The 20,718-nt window shown below is 45.1% G+C and overlaps 1 pseudogene across 1 annotated transcript in view; it reads left to right on the top strand.

Moving 5' to 3' along the window:
* LOC311137318 (dynamin-like GTPase OPA1, mitochondrial) overlaps window positions 1-20,718 on the top strand; it is a 67,053-nt pseudogene that overhangs the window by 33,700 nt on the left and 12,635 nt on the right. The window contains exons 24-28 of the transcript in view: window positions 819-927; window positions 1,145-1,365; window positions 8,371-8,487; window positions 8,992-9,085; window positions 10,642-10,752. The product of the transcript in view is annotated as a dynamin-like GTPase OPA1, mitochondrial (transcript). The remainder of the gene's footprint in view (window positions 1-818; window positions 928-1,144; window positions 1,366-8,370; window positions 8,488-8,991; window positions 9,086-10,641; window positions 10,753-20,718) is intronic.

The following is a 20,718-nucleotide window of genomic DNA, read 5'->3' as shown; positions in this document are numbered from 1 at the left end:
TATTGAATCCATTTTAGAATAAGGGTGTAACGTAACTAAATGTGGAAAAAGTAAAGGGGTCTGAGTACTTTCCAAATGCCAAATTCCAAATGCTGAGTACTTTCCAAATGCAAATGGAGAGGTTTTTAATTATATTTTTTATTCAATGTTTTTAATTTTAATATTTTATTTATATATATATATATATATATATATATATATATATATATATATATATATATATATATATATATATATATATATATATATATATATATATATATATATATATATATATATAGTACCAGTCAAAGATTTGGACACACCTACTCATTCCAGGGTTTTTCTTTGTTTTTTCTACATTGTATGTGAAGACATCAAAACTATGAAATATCACATATGGAATCATGTAGTAACCAAAAAAGTGTTAAACAAATCAAAATATATTTTATATTTGAGATAATTCAAATAGCCACCCTTTGCCTTGATGACAGCTTTGCACACGCTTCTACAATGTAGAAAATATTAAAAATAAAGATAAACCCTTGAATGAGTAGGTGTGTCCAAACTTTTGTCTGGGATATATTTTTTACGCTGTTGGGTGACCGGAAAAAATGCCCATGGATTAAAAAAATCCCTGCACACACACGCGCCCGTGTACACACATACATGCGCATGTACACACACAAACACACACACACACACACACACACACACACACACACACACTCTCATATTCAACCACATATACAGCAGGCAAACGTTGGTATACATTCAGATTTCCTGTCTTGCCATGCCTTATGGGTAATGTAGTTTCTCCTGTCTGTGTATGTTGTCAGAGGGTGATCCAGCACAATACTCTGGAGGACCGCTCCATCACAGACAAGCCCCAGTGGGACGCAGCCATCCAGTTCATGGAGGAGACCCTGCAGGCACGCCTCAAAGACAGTAGGTTATACACCCCCACCTTTACCATAACTTATCCCCTGTTCTATCAAATGCTTTATTTACCTCACCAGCTTTCTGGGTTATGGTCGGATATGTCAGACATTAAAATGTCTCTCCACCTCCTCTCTCTGCTCTGTCTCTCTTACTACCACTATCTCTGTCTGTCTTCCCATCTTCTCTTCACACTTCCCTTCATCACTCCTCTCGCTCTCTCTAGCTGACTCTGTGATAAATGACATGGCGGGTCCTGACTGGAAACAGCGCTGGATGAGCTGGACGAACCGCTCGCCCGAACAGCACATCCGCAACGAAACCAAAAAGGAGCTGGAGCGCCTGCTGAAACTACATGAGGACCACACAGCCTACCTGGCCAATGACGAGGTCACCACCGTCCGCAAGAACCTGGAGGGCCGAGGGGTAGATGTAGAGCCTGTCCTGGTAAGAACCTGGAGGTGTGAGGGGTGGAGGTGGAGCCTGTCCCGGTAAGACCCTGGAGGGGTGAGGGGTGGAGGTGGAGCCTGTCCTGGTAAGAACCTGGAGGGCTGAGGGCTGGATGTAGAGCCTGTCCTGGTAAGACCCTGGAGGGCTGAGGGGTGGATGTAGACCCTGTCCTGGTAAGACCCTGGAGGGCTGAGGGGTGGATGTAGAGCCTGTCCTGGTAAGAACCTCGAGGGGTGGAGGTGGAGCCGGAGCCTGTTCTGTTCTGGTAAGAACCAGGGGCCTCATTTATCAACCGTGCATACATTTCTTACTAAATTCTAGCATACGTGGAGACGCACACAACATATGCGCATGTTTGCATAAATAAATTAGAGCCATATATTTGTGCGGTCGTGAACGAGCACTACAACCCCGCCTGGAAAATGCCCTCCATTCACCTTTTTATGGTAACACAAACACCCTTATTTGCTGTATGATTTGAAGATGTTGGAACTGGGCCATGATAGTTCCTAAAAGAAAGCGCAATGGCAAATTTGATCACATTTCTGTAGAGGTGTTGCAGAATGTTGCAGTGACTTCTCCAAACTAAAAATGCATGGCGCCTAAACACTCGCAACGCATTCTGCAAGATTACCGGCCCATTCTATTAGTGGTGTAGTGGGAATAATTTAAACCAGTTATGTCCGAAAAGGAGAGACGTCCTGCAATATGATTATGATTTAGACCTATAGTATTTACTAAAAGTAAAATGAACATATTAGGCGACATGCTGCTATGTGATCTCCTTACCAACGGCAAATGTATCTGTTTTATCATTAGGCCTACGTTTTAATGTTTTTAATAGCCTACCATTATTACAGTTCCTGTGCATCAAACACCTCCCATTTCCCCCAAACAAACTATAAGCCAATTTGCTTGCAATACAGTTGATCAACCTTCTAAAAGTTGTGCGCACCTATGGTTTGAGATTTGCGTGAAGATACACACGCTTTTCCGTCAAGTTCAAAATGGATAAATACCAACCTTTGCAGGTAGACTGGCGCACGCAACATTTACTATTTTTTTGTTCTCACACACCTTTGATAAATGAAGGGGGCAATCACAGTAACATCTCTACCTCTCTCTCTCTACCTCTCTCTCGCTCTCTCTTGTTGTATCGTTATACCTCTCTCTACCTCTCTCTCTCTACCTCTCTCTCTCTACCTCTCTCTCTCTCTACCTCTCTCTCTCTCTTGTTGTATCGTTATACCGCTCTACCTCTCTCTCTCTAATTCTCTCTCTCTTTCTCTCTCTTGTTGTATCGTTATACCTCTCTCTACCTCTCTCTCTCTCTCTCTCTCTCTCTCTCTCTACCTCTCTCTCTCTACTTCTCTCTCTACTTCTCTCTCTCTACCTCTCTCTCTCTCTCTCTCTCTCTCTCTCTCTCTTGTTGTATCGTTATACCTCTCTCTACCTCTCTCTCTCTACTTCTCTCTCTCTCTCTCTCTCTTGTTGTATCGTTATACCTCTCTCTACCTCTCTCTCTCTACTTCTCTCTCTCTCTCTCTTGTTGTATCGTTATACCTCTCTCTACCTCTCTCTCTCTCTCTCTCTCTCTCTCTCGTTGTATCGTTCTACCTCTCTCTCTACCTCTCTCTCTCTACCTCTCTCTCTCTCGTTGTATCGTTCTACCTCTCTCTCTCTACCTCTCTCTCTCTCTCTTGTTGTATGGTTATACCTCTCTCTACCTCTCTCTCTCTACTTCTCTCTCTCTCTCTCTTTGTAACATAACCACACCTGTAGGGTCAAGATAAAGTAGAGAGGGCATGCCCTCTACTAAGATGTTGTTGTGACATGAGCTATACATTTATAGTTGAAGTCGGAAGTTTACATACACTTAGGTTGGAGTCATTAAAACTCGTTTTTCAACCACGCCACAAATTTCTTGTTAACATGGCAAGTCGGTTAGGACATCTAATTTGTGCATGACACAAGTAATATTTCCAACAATTGTTTACAGACAGATTATTTCACTTAAAATTCACTGTAACACAATTCCAGTGGGTCAGAAGTTTACATACACTAAGTTGACTGTGCCTTTAAACAGCTTGGAAAATTCCAGAAAATGATGTCATGGCTTTAGAAGCTTCTGATAGGCTAATTGACATGATTTTAGTCAATTGGAGGTGTACCTGTGGATGTATTTCAAGGCCTACCTTCAAACTCAGTGCCTCTTTGCTTAACATCATGGGAAAATCTAAAGAAATCAGCCAAGACCTCAGAAAAAAAATTGTAGACCTCCACAAGTCTGGTTCATCCTTGGGAGCAATTTTCAAACGCCTGAAGGTATCATGTTCATCTGTACAAACAATAGTACGCAAGTATAAACACCATGGGACCACGCAGCCGTCATACCGCTCAGGAAGGAGACGCGTTCTGTCTCCTAGAGATTAACGTACTCTGGAGGACACAGGTACAAAAGTATCTATATCCACATTAAAACGAGTCCTATATCGACATTACCTGAAAGGCCGCTCAGCAAGGAAGAAGCCACTGCTCCAAAACAGCCATAAAAAAGCCAGACTACGGTTTGCAACTGCACATGGGGACAAAGATTGTACTTTTTGGAGAAATGTCCTCTGGTCTGATGAAACAAAAATAGAACTGTTTGGCCATAATAACCATCGTTATGTTTGGAGGAAAAAGGAGGGCGCTTGCAAGCCGAAGAACACCATCCCAACCATGAAGCACGGGGGTGGGAGCATCATGCTGTGGGGGTGCTTTGCTGCAGGAGGGACTGGTGCACTTCACAAAATAGATGGCATCATGAGGAAGGAAAATGATGTGGATATATTGAAGCAACATCTCAAGACATCAGTCAGGAAGTTAAAGCTTGGTCGCAAATGGGTCTTGCAAATGGACAATGGCCCCAGGCATACTTCCAAAGTTGTGGCAAAATGGCTTAAGGACAACAAAGTCAAGGTATTGGAGTGGCCATCAGAAAGCCCTGACCTCAATCCTATAGAAAATTTGTGGGCAGAACTGAAAAAGCGTGTGCGAGCAAGGAGGCCTACAAACCTGACTCAGTTACACCAGCTCTGTCAGGAGGAATGGGCCAAAATTCACCCAACTTATTGTGGGAAGCTTGTGGAAGGCTACCGACACGTTTGACCCAAGTTAAACAATTTAAAGGCAATGCTACCAAATACTAATTGAGTACATGCAAACTTCTGACCCACTGGGAATGTGATGAAAGAAATAAAAGCTGAAATAAATCATTCTCTCTACTATTATTCTGACATTTCACATTCTTAAAATAAAGTGGTGATCATAACTGACCTAAGACAGGGAATGTTTACTAGGATTAAATGTCAGGAATTGTGAAAAACTGAGTTTAAATGTATTTGGCTAAGGTGTATGTAAACTTCCGACATCAACTGTATGTATTCTGTGTTTTGACCCTTTCTTCAGACTAGGGATGGGCATTGAATTTTTTTTGACTGTTCGAGTAATAACATTATTTTTTTTCACAAAAACAATGATTGAATATGTGCCATTTATCTACAAATATATGCCAACAGTGCACAACAACGCCTAATTTATCATAACCGGTACAGATAACAAATCTCAAATGCCCATATATATTCAGTCAATAAAAAACAATTGTCATTTAATATTAATGTATTGATACCGTAATATCAACTGGTTATATTATATCGTTGAACAAGTTGTTCAGAAAGGCAGTAACCTCAGCAGTGGTGCTTGCTTGTAGAAGCCTATTGCTGTGCAATGGCTTAGCCTTATTTAGTTAATTTAGCAGACAAGGAACTCTTATTTCCAGAGCCCTTATCACAATCAAGTAGGGTTGTCTCGGTCAACCGAGAGTCGTTTGTTTAAATATGTATTTTGCCATATAGACACATCCAAATGAGTAGAGGGAGTCTGACTGCAATTAATTTGATTGTGCTCAGACGTGCTGTGCTGTAAAAAAAAAAAAAAGACAGCAAGTGACTGCGTGACTAGCACCCATTGTCTCTCTCTCCTCCCTGATGCAGTGACCACTACAGAACTTCAACAGTGTTTATCGCGCTGTCCATGCTACTGAAGCTGCAACATAATTACAGCCATTTCTGACTGAAAAGTTCTGTTACCGAAATCCCTCATTTGTTTAGGAAAAGCATTCCCTATTCCCTCAACCCATGCTCTCTTTACCTGACATGTATGCTTCACATGCACGTGACCAATAGGGGCTGACCTATAGCATATCATAATCACATCAATAAATTGGTTATAACAAGCTCCGACCACTGTAACACATGTGACAGCAAAATGGATGCAGAGGACATGACAAATAAACTCGCAACGGGGGAATCTTTACTGGTTACTCAGGAGGTAAAGGGGAAGTCAGATGTGTGGAATAAATTTGACTAGTTGTGGAAAATACTGGAGTACTTTATTTTTTAATGATCAATGTTTTACTTAACACTTATTTTTCTTAAAACTGCATTGTTGGTTAAGGGCTTGTAAGTAAGCATTTCACTGTAAGGTCTACACCTGTTGTATTCGGCGCATGTGACAAGTAAAATTTGATTTGAGATCAAGACCAAGAATGTAAGGAGCATGCACTGCGTGCATATTGTGTGTGCCAAACGGGTACTGTTAGATTACAATATAATTTTTCTGACCGTTTGGAACAACGTAAACAACACTAAGTAAATTATAAGCGTTTTTTTTGTGTGTTCTTTTTAAAGCCTTTATTACAGCAAAGACTAAAAACAGTCGCATTCATTCGTGATAAAGTGATTTATTTGCAATGAAGTGGTTTATTTATTGTTTACGCTAATTATTGAAGGGTCGCTTTATTTTATTTTTTAAAATTAAAATGCTTGATTTCATTTCAAATCATGAATGAATCATATGCAATGTGATGACATGAACAAATGAATGATTGATTGATACAGTAGCCTATATAAGTATTGAAATATAGGCCTAAGTAAGTAACAGTATTAAGACTAAACAGGATGCGCTCTTAGGCCTACAGCTCGATGGTGGTTCTACAAGGCTGCTATAGGCTACTAAGCCTGCTAATGATAACGATATTACTTATTATTATAATAATGATGATGATAATAGTAATAATAATAGTAATAACAATAATAAGGAGATCAAGAAAAAGGAGGGTTATTATTACTATAGATATTATTTGTCTGACCATTTGGAACAGTGTAAACAACAGTAAATAAATGATAAGTAATACCAGAGACTGTTCTAACGAGAGAAAAAAAAGTGTACAGCCTTTATTACAGCATAGCAAATATTAAAAACAGCCGAATTTGTGAAATTGTTTATCAGACATGTTGTGGTTGCGTGAGGCTTGGTGCTCACGGAATCAGTAGGCTATTAAACAAACAGTCAAACAGAAGCATGATCTGTCTTATTTCTGTAGATATACAGTACCAGTCAGAAGTTTGGACACACCTACTCATTCCAGGGTTTATCTTTATTTTTACTATTTTCTACATTGTAGAATAATAGTGAAGACATGTGTGTGTGTTGCACCATTGTTCTTACGTATTATAACCATAATATAACCATATACAATTTCAGTAGCACATGTCTTAGACTGATGGACTGTGCCATCGCAATGGTTGAGTCCACTCAGACAGGTACGAATCAGACAGGTGTCTTATACACCACGGGGGAAAAAAACTTGCTACTGCTCAACTAAAGAAATCTCGGTTGACCAACAGCCTATCGACCAAACAATCGACCAGTCGACTAAATGGGGTCAGGGGTCCTACAGTCAAGACACCTATTATAGAGCAAAAAACATTTTGTAATATAACAGAATAAAATAGAACCAAATGTTTTCCCAAATTAAAAACGTTGCCAGTGCGAAGTGATGCGCTTCTGGAACAGTTATTCTCAGTGACCATTTGAAACAGGGCTTAGTTTGGCGCGTTGAAAATAAACTTTTTCAAGGTTATAAACCAACATCGGTCTTCTTTTTGCTAAAGGCCTACAGACGTTCGTTTTAGTTTATTCTGCATGTTCTTTGGAACTTTCTAAATGTATTTGGCATTTCTACATTGAACACTGACTGTGTGGTGACGAATTACGGCCACTACATCTGTTTGGTGAGTAGGTCTAGGCTTAATGATTCTGATGAAAATACGCTCTTTGTCTTTATCAAACTAATGTTGTTGCATATTTTCAGTGTGAAAACCTGTATGTTTAGGGGGGTTATAGCCTCGGCTAACCGATTTGTAAATGGCACTGGCAGTTCACAAAGTAGCCCAAGTGGAAAATAGACATTTCCCAAACTGCAGCTGGTTGTTGCAACACATATTTCCCAACTTCAATCAACCAGTCCATTTTGAATTAGTGATACAACTGTTGTTGTTTGGCAAGGAATGTAGCTTGTGTATCCCATCAGTGAGAGATGTGTTTATGCCCACCTTATAGGCCTTTGTTTCTGTAGGCCTAACTGGAGCTTGTGTGAGAACTCGGCATGTGTATGTAGAGACGAGCGGTCAGAATGTAATTGAGTGAGTGAGACACGGAGGGGAAATTGAATTTAGGGATGCTTGCCTAGGTTTCTTTTTTGTTGTGCCCCCGCAAATGCACATGTACGAATGGAATACTAGAGTCAAAGCAAATGAACGTTGTCTTCAAGACAACATTTCATTTTTTGGGGGGGGACAAGCCACAAAGCACATTCCACCAAATAGTTTTACAGTATTTGAAAAATACTTAGGTTAAAGATCGAGTTTTGATGTCCATTTGAGTACTCGAGTACTCATGCCCATCCTTACTTCAGACAGTAAAGTAATCAGAGGGGGAGACAAGCAAGTGGGAGAAACAGTGGGAAAGGTGAACGCGGGTATTGAACCCGGTCTCTGTTGGGGTTGTATATGTGACATGCCAGGAAATGTTACCACTCGGCCACAGCTCTGCATGTCTTTTGCTTATAAATTGTCCCTCTCTCACTCTGGTCCCCTCTTTTACTTCCTTTGTTTCTAGATTAAGGACACGTGGCACCAGCTGTACCGACGTCACTTCCTGCAGAAGGCCCTGCAGCACTGTAACATGTGTAGACGAGGGTTCTACTACTACCAGAGACACTTTGTTGACTCGGAGGTAAGGGACCTAGGCTCTGTGGTAAGCTGCCAGAGTTAGCTGATTTCAGGAGGTAAGGGACCTAGGCTCTGTGGTAAGCTGCCAGAGTTAGCTGATTTCAGGAGGTAAGGGACCTAGGCTCTGTGGTAAGCTGCCAGAGTTAGCTGATTTCAGGAGGTAAGGGACCTAGGCTCTGTGGTAAGCTGCCAGAGTTAGCTGATTTCAGGAGGTAAGGGACCTAGGCTCTGTGGTAAGCTGCCAGAGTTTGCTGATTTCAGAGGGAAGTTATGGACGTAGGGTTGCAGAATTCCGGTAACTTTCCCAACGTTCTCTGGAAGATTTCTGAAATATCTTGGAATTTTGGGAAAGATACTGGAATTTTGTAACCCTATATGGACTGTAGTAAGTTGTCCATCTACACTACCCCCTGTTATCTCTGACTGATGCATGTAACTTAATAACATAATATATGCCAACGTCTACCCCGTCTCAGTGCATGACTATCATGTTTCTCTCTCACCACAGCTGGAGTGCAATGATGTAGTCCTGTTCTGGAGGATTCAGAGGATGCTGCTCATCACAGCCAACACGCTCCGACAGCAGCTCATCAACACAGAGGGTATGCTGGGACTTGGGTATAGATCTGGGGCTGTGGTACAGGGCTGTATAGGCCCCTTTCAACACCACCAGAAATACTACTTCCCTCCAGAGGATGCTGCTCATCACAGCCAGAAGTTCAGCCTGCTGCAGACTGTTAGGCTGACGACAACTGCAGGCTAGCTACCTAGCTAGGGAGCGATGTATGCGTGTCTCAATCTGACTTGCGCAATCTCTTCAGAATATGTGATTGTTGTTGATCAGAAAATCCTGAAATTAATGACATAGTGGCCACTGTCTTTTTGATATTAGATTAGTTTGGTCAACCTTTGAAAGCCGAAGTAACGTTAGCGACCTTGTAAACAAATGCGCTGCCATGTTGGCGGAAGTTGTTACCCATCTAGCCTTGACTGAAAGTGGCATTTCCGGCACTGTGGAAAGGGGTTGGATATAGGGATGGGGCAGGAGTATTTGGCCAGGCTGGGCTGAATCTGGGCTTGGCTGGGATGAACCAGCCATGGTCAATATTACTGTCATGTAGCATTCACCCTCTTAGTCTGCTAACTGCCAAGCCCTCATCAGAGCATACATGCAGGCAGCTACCGTGATATTTTTTCCATGGCAAAAATGAAAACACGAAGCAGACAAAACTCTTTGGTCCTTTAGAAACTTGTAAAATATTGTGTGCTATAGCTTGGAAAATAAATAAATGTGGCTATGGATGAGAACATAATGATGTTTGTTTCCAACATTAGGGCTGTTTTCCTAAAGAAGTTAACCCGCTTTTGTTTCCTGGCCACGATACTAACGCGTATCGCCATACTGGTAACGTCTCTGCCCTTTTTATAGCTCCTAACTGGTTCAAATGAGAGAAAAGGTAAATAGTCCGAGTCATAGTTTGATTGGAGAACGTCTGCCCTCTGTCTGACCCTGTCTGACCCTGTCTGCCCTCTGTCTGCCCTCTGTCTGCCCTCTGTCTGCCCTCTGTCTGCCCTCTGTCTGCCCTCTGTCTGCCCTCTGTCTGACCCTGTCTGCCCTCTGTCTGCCCTCTGTCTGCCCCTGTCTGCCCTCTGTCTGCCCTCTGTCTGCCCTCTGTCTGCCCTCTGTCTGCCCTCTGTCTGCCCTCTGTCTGCCCCCTGTCTGCCCCCTGTCTGCCCTCTGTCTGCCTTCTGTCTGCCCTCTGTCTGCCCTCTGTCTGACCCTGTCTGCCCTCTGTCTGACCCTGTCTGCCCTCTGTCTGCCCTCTGTCTGAGTGAGCTGAGCTACTGTGTCCTGGGGAGCAGTTAGCAGACACAGTATAATTACGGCCTGCGTCCCAAATGTACCCTATTCCTACGTAGTGCACTACTTTCGCCCGGGCCCATAGGGTGCCATTTGGGGCTCTGATACTGCCACACTCAAGCACTGGGGTCCTGTCTGGGGTCCTGTCTGGGGTCCTGTCTGGGGGCCTGTCTGGGGGCCTGTCTGGGGGCCTGTCTGGGGGCCTGTCTAGAGGTCTGTGTTCCCTTTGTCTTTGATTTCTGACATTTTGTGTGTGTGTGCCTGTGTGTGGTTGTGTGTTTGTGTTTGCACACTCAGTACGGCGCCTGGAGAAGAACGTGAAGGAAGTGCTGGAGGACTTTGGCGAGGACAACGAGAGGAAGGTCCACCTTATCACCGGACGCAGAGTACAGCTGGCAGAAGACCTTAGTGAGTTGCCTAAACACACACACTGGCTACACAAATATACACACACACTTGGCTATACACACACACACACACACACACACACTTGGCTACACACACACACACACACACTTGGCTATACACACACACACACACACACACACACACACACACACTTGGCTACACACACACACACACTTGGCTATACACACACACACACACACACACACACACACACAGAGACTACGTTACACCCATTTGGGTTTAACAAGAATGGTAAAGTCACATTTGGGTTTAACCAGAATGGTAACGTTACAGTCACATTTGGGTTTAACCAGAATGGTAACGTTACAGTCACATTTGGGTTTAACCAGAATGGTAACGTTACAGTCACATTTGGGTTTAACCAGAATGGTAACGTTACAGTCACATTTGGGTTTAACCAGAATGGTAACGTTACAGTCACATTTGGGTTTAACCAGAATTGTAACGTTACAGTCACATTTGGGTTTAACCAGAATGGTAACGTTACAGTCACATTTGGGTTTAACCAGAATGGTAACGTTACAGTCATATTTGGGTTTAACCAGAATGGTAACGTTACAGTCACATTTGGGTTTAACCAGAATGGTAACGTTAGTCACATTTGGGTTTAACCAGAATGGTAACGTTACAGTCACATTTGGGTTTAACCAGAATGGTAACGTTACAGTCACATTTGGGTTTAACCAGAATGGTAACGTTACAGTCACATTTGGGTTTAACCAGAATGGTAACGTTACAGTCACATTTGGGTTTAACCAGAATGGTAACGTTACAGTCACATTTGGGTTTAACCAGAATGGTAACGTTACAGTCACATTTGGGTTTAACCAGAATGGTAACGTTACAGTCACATTTGGGTTTAACCAGAATGGTAACGTTACAGTCACATTTGGGTTTAACCAGAATGGTAACGTTAGTCATATTTGGGTTTAACCAGAATGGTAACGTTACAGTCACATTTGGGTTTAACCAGAATGGTAACGTTACAGTCACATTTGGGTTTAACCAGAATGGTAACGTTACAGTCACATTTGGGTTTAACCAGAATGGTAACGTTACAGTCACATTTGGGTTTAACCAGAATGGTAACGTTACAGTCACATTTGGGTTTAACCAGAATGGTAACGTTACAGTCACATTTGGGTTTAACCAGAATGGTAACGTTACAGTACATTTGGGTTTAACCAGAATGGTAACGTTACAGTCACATTTGGGTTTAACCAGAATGGTAACGTTACAGTACATTTGGGTTTAACCAGAATGGTAACGTTACAGTCACATTTGGGTTTAACCAGAATGGTAACGTTACAGTCACATTTGGGTTTAACCAGAATGGTAACGTTACAGTCACATTTGGGTTTAACCAGAATGGTAACGTTACAGTCACATTTGGGTTTAACCAGAATGGTAACGTTACAGTACATTTGGGTTTAACCAGAATGGTAACGTTACAGTCACATTTGGGTTTAACCAGAATGGTAACGTTACAGTACATTTGGGTTTAACCAGAATGGTAACGTTACAGTCACATTTGTACTGGTCCCTCCTGCTTATGCCTTACTTAAGCAATAATGCCCGAGGGGATGTGGTATATGGCCAATATACCATGGCTTAGGGCTGTTCTTTGGGACGACGCAACACGGAGTGCCTGGATACAGCCCTTAGAAGTGGTATATTGGCCAAATACCACAAACCCCTGAGGTGCCTTATTGCTATTATAAACTGGTTACCAACGTAATTAGAGCAGTACAAATAAATGTTTTGTCATACCCGTGGTTCTGATATACCACAGCTTTCAGCCAATCAGCATTCAGGGCTCGAACAGCCCAGTTTATAATAGTGAATAGATCACTACCTATATTATGGTGATAATAGATCACTTATATTAAAGTGATAATATGAGGAACAACAGAGATTTCAGAGATTTTTCTGCAGACAAACGTTGTTTTGAAATTGATGGAGTCGGCTGTCAGTTTTCTTTTAGCCGATTTGACTGCACTGTAAGTTGTGTGTAATATACCTGATGCCACTAGATGGCAGTGGTGATTTGTATTTGTATTTATTTGTATTTGTTATGGATCCCATGGGGGTCCAGCAAAATTAAGGCAGTTATACATTGTTTAAAACATTACAATACATTCATAACAGATTCCACAACATACTAAGTGTGTGCCCTCAGGCCTCTACTCTATCTTCAACACAAATACGCACTATACACGTGTGTGTGTATAGTGCGTATTTTATTGTACGTTTGTATGCATGTGTCTGTGCCAATGTTTGTGTTGCTTCACAGTCCCCGCTGTTCCATAAGGTGTTTTTGTATCTGTTTTTTAAATCTAATTTTACTGCTTGCATGAGTTACTTGATGTGGAATGGAGTTCCATGTAGTCATGGTTACCATGAAGAAAAGGTGAAGTCATCACTCATTGGAAAGGGTTGAGTGGATCTCTCTCTCCTGTTTCTGTTACTGCTCAGATTGACAGCTGCTCAGAAGGGGATGTCTGCTTTTTATTTATATTTATTTAACTAGGCAAGTCAGTTAAGAACAAATAGTTATTTCCAATGACGGCCGACCAGAAGGCAAAAGGCCTCCTGCTGGGACGCCGTGACCTCTTGGACACTGGCTGACCACTGGACGGCTTATTTAGCTGTAGCCTATAACCCCACCTCCCACACGCGTGTGCCTTCCATTGGGAAAGAGACACATTCTCTGCTTCAAGAAACACACGTTCTCTCTCTCTTTCTCTCGATCCTCTCTCTCTCTCTCCTCTCGCTCTCTCTTTCCTCGCTCTCTTTCTCTCTCGCGCTCTTTCTTTCCTCTCTCTCTCTCTCTCTCTCTCTCTTTGTCTCTCTCTCTCTCTCTCTCTCTCTCTCTGTTTCTCTCTCTCTCTCTCCCTCTCTCTCTGTTTCTCTCTCTCTCTCTCCCTCTCTCTCCCTCTCTCTCTCTCTCTCTCTCTCTCTCTCTCTCTCTCTCTCTCTCTCTCTCTCTCTCTCTCTCTCTCTCTCTCCCTCTCTCTGTCTCTCTATCCATGAGGCTTGATATTTTACTTGATAGAGAGGGAGAGTGTCTGGCAGCAGTAGCTAACAGTATGCTGCCCGCCACCTGTCATGTCCACCCTCCCAGCCCTGCTCTCTGGTAAGAAGCCCTACTGATTAAACACAGCAATTTGTGGAGCGGCCGAGTGGAGTGCCGACAAGCCCAGACTAGCTCTCACACACCACCCGCCCTCTCACACACCACCCGCCCTCTCACACACCACCCGCCCTCTCACACACCACCTTCCCTCTCACACAACACCCGCCCTCTCACACTCCGATAAGAGTGGAAGCACATTATTAGTGCTGCCACCTCAATTAGCACGTGATGATGTGGCAGGTGACACATTGCTTCTTCAAAGTCAAATATCTTGACAACTTCACTGCTGACATGCAAAACATTTTGGAACTGTATCAACGGTGGAGTAATGAAAGAAATACCAAAATATAGTTTTTGAGTGGTATTTTCCTTTTAAGTGTGCATTAGTGGAGCAGCACCAGAGTCCTGCTGCCAGCCTGCCAGAGCCTTGTTGCCTCGGTTTCAGACACACACACACACACACACACAGTTTGAAAAATAAGGGTGCTGGGATCTCTCAAAATGAATCAGGGCACCCTTATAAGTCACAAGTCAATGTTTAGGCCAATTTGAACCCTACACACACACACTCACACACACACACACACACACACACACACACACAACACACACACACACACACACACAGACACACACACACACACACACTAGACTATTGTTATTTCCCCCTAAGTTTGGTGAAGGTGTCAGCATTGATGAAGCCTTCCACCTGCAGCTATTGATGTTGTGTTGTAAAGGAGCTAATATGTCTGACTCCTATCTGTGTGCCAGCTAGGTAGACTGGTATGCCTTAAACATACACTCCTCTCTTTGACTGTATGCCACCTCGCCGTCAAAGTCGACACACACATACTCTCACACTCTCTCTCGCTCACAAACACACGCATGTGCACATGCATACATGTCAGCTTGAGTTTAACAGGGGCGGACTTAACTTCCTCCTAAGGGCTAAGGGAAACTTTAAGGGAGATTCCGAGGTCCGACAGGCAAGGTTTATACAAACCATCACTGTTGGAAATCAAATGCTAGGCTAGAAGCAAAGAGGAAATAATGTGTTGATAAATGTCTTATTGCTTTATAACATTGGTCGCGTGGCAGAGATAGAATGTTGGTCGCATGTGTGTTTGTCCGTTAGCCCAGGGCTTTGGAATACAAGTGTAAATCCTAAGCCCAGGGCTAAAGCTTAGCCCAGGGTTAACACATGCTTGTGTGGACACAGGATAAGCTAGCCTGGGGCTAAGAACAATGCAGTGTGAAAAGGCCTCTATAGGGTCATATTCTCTCACCACAACACCATAGGGGAAAGAGAGAGGGATATTAAAATGAAAAGACTCCTCTCCTCATCCTCCGCTTCTTGGCAGAGGAACTCCTAGACCTGCCCGGCTTTGCAGCCCTGAGCCATCCCACGTTCCGAGGTGGCACGGAATTGCCAAATATCGATGGTGTCCCAAATGGCACCCTATTCCCTATATAGTGTACTACTTTTGACCAGGACCCATAGGGCTCTAGTCAAAGGTAGTGCACTACATAGGGAATAAGGTGCCATTTGGGACACAGACATCCTCCTTCCCGGAGTGTTTGATGTGGGTTGAGGGAGCGTAGTGGGGCTGGGAACACGATGGGAGCGTAGTGGGGCTGGGAACGTGGTGGGGCTGGGAACACGATGGGAGCGTGGTAGGGCTGGGAACACGATGGGAGCGGGGTGGGGCTGGGAACACGATGGGAGCGTGGTGGGGCTGGGAACACGATGGGAGCGTGGTGGGGCTGGGAACACGATGGGAGCGTGGTGGGGCTGGGAACATGATGGGAGCGTGGTGGGGCTGGGAACACGATGGGAGCGTAGAGGGCTGGGAACACGATGGGAGCGTGGTAGGGCTGGGAACACGATGGGAGCACGATTTGAGCGTAGTGGGGCTGGCAACACGATGGGAGCATGTTGGGGCTTGGGAACACGATGGGAGTGTGGTGTGGCTTGGGAACACGATAGGAGCGTGGTGGGACTGGGAACTCGGTGGGAGCGTGGTGGGACTGGAAACTCGGTGGGAGCGTGGTGGGACTGGGAACTCGGTGGGAGCGTGGTGGGACTGGGAACTCGGTGGGAGCGTGGTGGGACTGGGAACTCGGTGGGAGCGTGGTGGGACTGGGAACTCGGTGGGAGCGTGGTGGGACTGGGAACTCGGTGGGAGCATGGTTGGGCTTGAAACGCGATGGTTACGCACCACATTGATGAGGGAGCGTGGTGGGGCTGTGGACATGATGGGAGCGGGTGGGGGTTCAGAACAAGGTGGTTACACACTAAATTTGCTCTGCGCATGGCTACAGGTGCTACACACTTCAAGAGAGGAAGGGGAAGGCACCGGCAAGCCAGACACCCCTCAGAGAGTAGCCCTGCCGGGGCTTGTCCTCTTGCAATACCCCCTTGGCACTCAGAGGAACCAGAGAGTGGGGCTCAGAAGTCGAGGCTGAATACAGAGTAGTTTTACATTATGGGTATAGAAGCATGTTTGTGCTAACACAAACCATTGTTTTCCTGCAGAGGAGGAGAGTAGAGGTGTTGATAAAAAAAAAAAGCTTCAGGCTTTGCACTTCAATTCATGCTCATTTGAACTTTTCAATGCTTCTGCGCTCCAACCTTTGCAGTTTGCGAAGCGCTTTTAAGAACATGGCTACATTAGGTTTATGGCTGACCCCAGTTAGTCGACTGGTCGATTGTTTGGTTAATAGGCTGTTGGTCGACCAAGATTTTTTTTTTGTCGAGGCGTAGCACATATTTATTTATTTATTTTTATGGCACACGAGACACCGGTCTTATTCGCGCCCATCTCAGTGAACTAATCCATTGCGGAGGCCGAGACTAATCCATTGCAGTGACCGTGGGGATGGCACAGTCCAAGAAGGAGGGGAGTGTGGCTGCACAATGCACTTCTCTCTCCAGAATGCGCGCTCTCCAGCCAATTTGTGCACATTCATTGTTTCATAACTTGTTTGTGTTTGATTGTTAGTCTATCAATTCCCCATTACATTTATCACCAGTCGTACATTTACCTTCAATTCCTATCATTTCTAATCTACAATGTTTGTTTGGTTACGTTAATGTCTGTAATAATATTTTTCCAGTCTTTTACCATTCTCATTGTTGGAGTGGACACGTAGTTATTTTTTAAAATTAATTTAATTTAATTTTTATTTTTTTCTGGGGGGAATTAGGTTAACCTCCGACGTAAGCCTCTCCTCTCTCCCACACCTGTGTGCTGTTTTACCCTCCCCTGCAAGACTCAACAGGAGATTCCACCAGTTTATCCAGGCTGTGTGCGTGTGTGTGTGTGTAAAACTGAACACGGTGGCTCTTGAAATCCCCTCCGATCTGTTGTTACACGCTCCTCTTCTCTTCTTCTGAGGAGGCGTGATGACGGCCCCTCATAGAGGTATTAGGCCAGGTCAGGACTCCGCCCCAGGAGTCTGGTAGTTAATGGATGGAAGGGAAACTTTAGCGCTCTCTCTCTCTATCTATATATCTCTCTCATTGATGGAGGGCGCGTGTATAACAGTACTCACACACACAGGCAGATAGGCAGGCGGGAAGACAGGCAGGCGGGAAGGCAGACATGCAGGCAGGAAGACAGGCAGGCAGGAAGACAGGCAGGCAGGAAGACAGGCAGACGGGAAGACGGCAAGACAGACAGGCAGGCTGGAAGACAGACAGGCAGGCTGGAAGACAGGAAGACGGCAAGACAGGCAGGCAGGAAGACAGGCAGACGGGAAGACGGCAAGACGGGCAGGCAGGAAGGCTGGTGGGAAGACAGGCAGGCAGGAAGACGGCAAGACAGGAAGGCAGGTGGGAAGACAGGCAGGCAGGAAGACGGCAAGACAGGCAGGCAGGAAGGCAGATGGGAAGGCAGGCAGGCAGGCAGGAAGACAGGCAGGCAGGAAGACAGGCAGGCAGGCAGGAAGGCTTGAGGAAAGACAGACAGGCAGGAAGACAGGCAGGCAGGAAGGCTTCAGGGAAGACAGGCAGGCAGGAAGACAGGCAGGCAGGAAGGCGTGGGGGAAGACAGGCAGGCAGGAAGACAGGAAGACAGGCAGACAGGAAGGCTGGCAGGCAGGAAGACAGGCAGGCAGGCAAGAAGGCGTGAGGGAAGACAGGCAGGCAGGAAGGATTGAGGGAAGACAGGCAGGCGGGAAGACAGGCAGGCGGGAAGACAGGCAGGCAGGAAGGCTGTGGGAAGACAGGCAGGCGGAGGAGTTCTTTTTTATGCACGGCGTCTGTACACAGACACATGCGCCCACCAGCACACACTCACACCAGACTAGACTTCCTCTTCACCTTTCACCCCAGGTCTTCTTGAGGTCTTCCTGTGAGCTTAGTGCTGGTATTGTGTGCTGTGGAAAGACCACAATAGCACTCTTGGTAGTCTGTACCTGCTCCCCGCAATGCCATTCCCCTCTCACACAGTCCTCCATCTCACTTCTTCTCCCTCCGTCCCTTTCATCGCCCTTTTCTCCCCCCTCCTTTTCTTTGAGCAGTTCTTCCTCTGGAGTGATTAGTGGGACTGAGTGAGAAGTGCTCCTCTGTTTCCTCCTGCTGTAGTGAAGGAGTATAGGAGTCTTAGGTGTGTGTGTTTGCTCAAGGTTTTACTGTGTTTGCCCTGGGCAGCAGGTCACAGCAGAAACGGCTCTAGAAGCCTGTGCAGGCACTCCTAACCCCCCCCCCCCTCCACACACACATACACACACACACACACACTCCCCAACATGCACACACACCACAACATGCACAAGCTCTCACGCAACACCTGCATACATGTTTGTGTTTGACATAGAGAAGCAACGAGGAGCGTGGCTGATGTTAAAAGCACATGTGCCCCCCCCCCCCCCCCCCCCAATCCAACAGAGGACTGTTTATACCCTTCCCTGACAGCCAGGGGAGGAAACAGCTTCCGCCTTTCCAACAGCTGGATCAGAGGCCCACCATACCTCCTCCTCCTCTCTCCACACCCCGGGCCAGCCAGCCGCTCCCAGTCCCACTCACGACCCCCTGCCCTCACCTCTCTCCTTTCCTCCCCCATGCCCACTTCCCTACTCCACCATATGTGTTTGACAGCCCCGCAGCAGCAGTCTCCGGGTGGGTGTAAATCTCTCCTCGCTGGGCCTGAGTGAGTGGATGGGAGAGGGGTGGTGGACGTTCTGGGAGACTGTCCACCCTGTCAGACACCCAGCCAGAAGGAGAAGGGCTAGGCTGTTGGCCCTGCCTTTCACAGGCCTGGTCTCAATATGCTCAACTTGCCTCCTTTCCTCATCTTTTCCAAGATCACTGAAGGCAACAGGTGAAAGCAATAAGGCTGAAAGTAACCAATCAAGTCCTTTCATTCATACATGATAATGAAGTAAAGAGCAAAGGAAGCCGTTTTAAGCTATTGTGGCACAACCTTACCTGTCACCTATCAGTGGTCATCAAGAGAAGGTTACGAGGAAAGGAAGCCTCTGAGGAGTATTGAGACCGTTCCTGGTGCTCCTGAGAGACCCGTCCCCGGTGGGAAATGAGGAAGTGGACGGGGGCGGAGGAGCGGCTCAGCGAAGCTTCCATCAGTCTGTTTCCATCCCAGCGGTGTCCCCAGGGGCCCATTCCTGCAGATCCTCCTGTCACTCAGACACTGTCTCCATATTTGGAAATAGCCACGGGATGGTTTTTCAACACCGTTGAAACTATTTCTTAGACGTTTTCTAATAAATGTGAATATTTGTAGCTACTTTTTAAGTAAAAACCAGCAGGCAACTTGTGCAATACGTTGGGAGATAAAGCAGATCACATTCTTCATTTCACCTGTCACATCATTTTTCATTATGAAACTTACCGGTAGTCCCCAGTCACATGGCGTTTGTTTACAAACACACTGACTAGAGACCAGAGCCTTGTGAGGCACTCACTGTTGTGCAGCATGTGCCAGTTGATCTAGTTTCAGTATGGAATTCACAACTAAGTGTTTGCCAGCTAGATATTTTAGAACCATTAACTGTATAAAAGTTTACTGTATAAAAATGTGCTAGATGCTCTGCAGTTATGCATTTGGTTTGCTAATCTAGTTAGCTATGTAGCTAAGTGGTTAGCTTCTTCCAAAATCAAGCTTCACTTGGTAACAGCAGAGAATCATTTACATTTGAGTCATTTAGCAGACACTCTTATCCAGAGCGACTTAAAGTTAGTGAGTGCATACATTATTTTTTTACTTTTTCATACTGGCCCCCCGTGGGAATCGAACCCACAACCCTGGTGTTGCAAACGCCATGCTCTACCAACTGAGCTACATCCCTGCCGGCCATTGGATCAAGAGCCTTACTGTCTATTTGTTTTGTGTGAGCAGCAAACTGTGAGTATAATTTATTTAGTTACTGAGCTGGGGTGTCTGTCCTGCAAATAGCATTTAGTTAGCATTCTCTATGGGACTTTACATGTACTTGTTAGCATTGCTAACAGGGTCAGTGGGGTTTGAAAATACCGCCCCTTGTGTTCAGTGCTGGTATTACACATATCCCGGGATGGCACAAGGTCGGTATGAAGGTATGACAATCTGGATACCGCCCAAGCCCAATGTGTTATATAGGGAATAGGGTGCCATTTGGGACACAATCCACAGTCTCAGAGAGCACCGTTACTGTTCACACACTAGCTCCTGCTAGCTTTCCATCGCTCAGATAAGAGCACACGACCTGGATGAGGTATTAGGAAAACCATACACTTCCTCCGTCACATGGTAAAAATAGAGCAGGGCTGTTTTAAGAGCTCTCTCTTTGTCTCTTCTGTTGCCCCGATC

Source organism: Coregonus lavaretus (assembly GCF_964263955.1).
Source record: "Coregonus lavaretus genome assembly, chromosome: 11".
Lineage (NCBI taxonomy): Eukaryota > Metazoa > Chordata > Actinopteri > Salmoniformes > Salmonidae > Coregonus > Coregonus lavaretus.
Note: the sequence above shows the minus strand (reverse complement) of the source record. Positions and strands in the feature narration are given on the sequence as shown.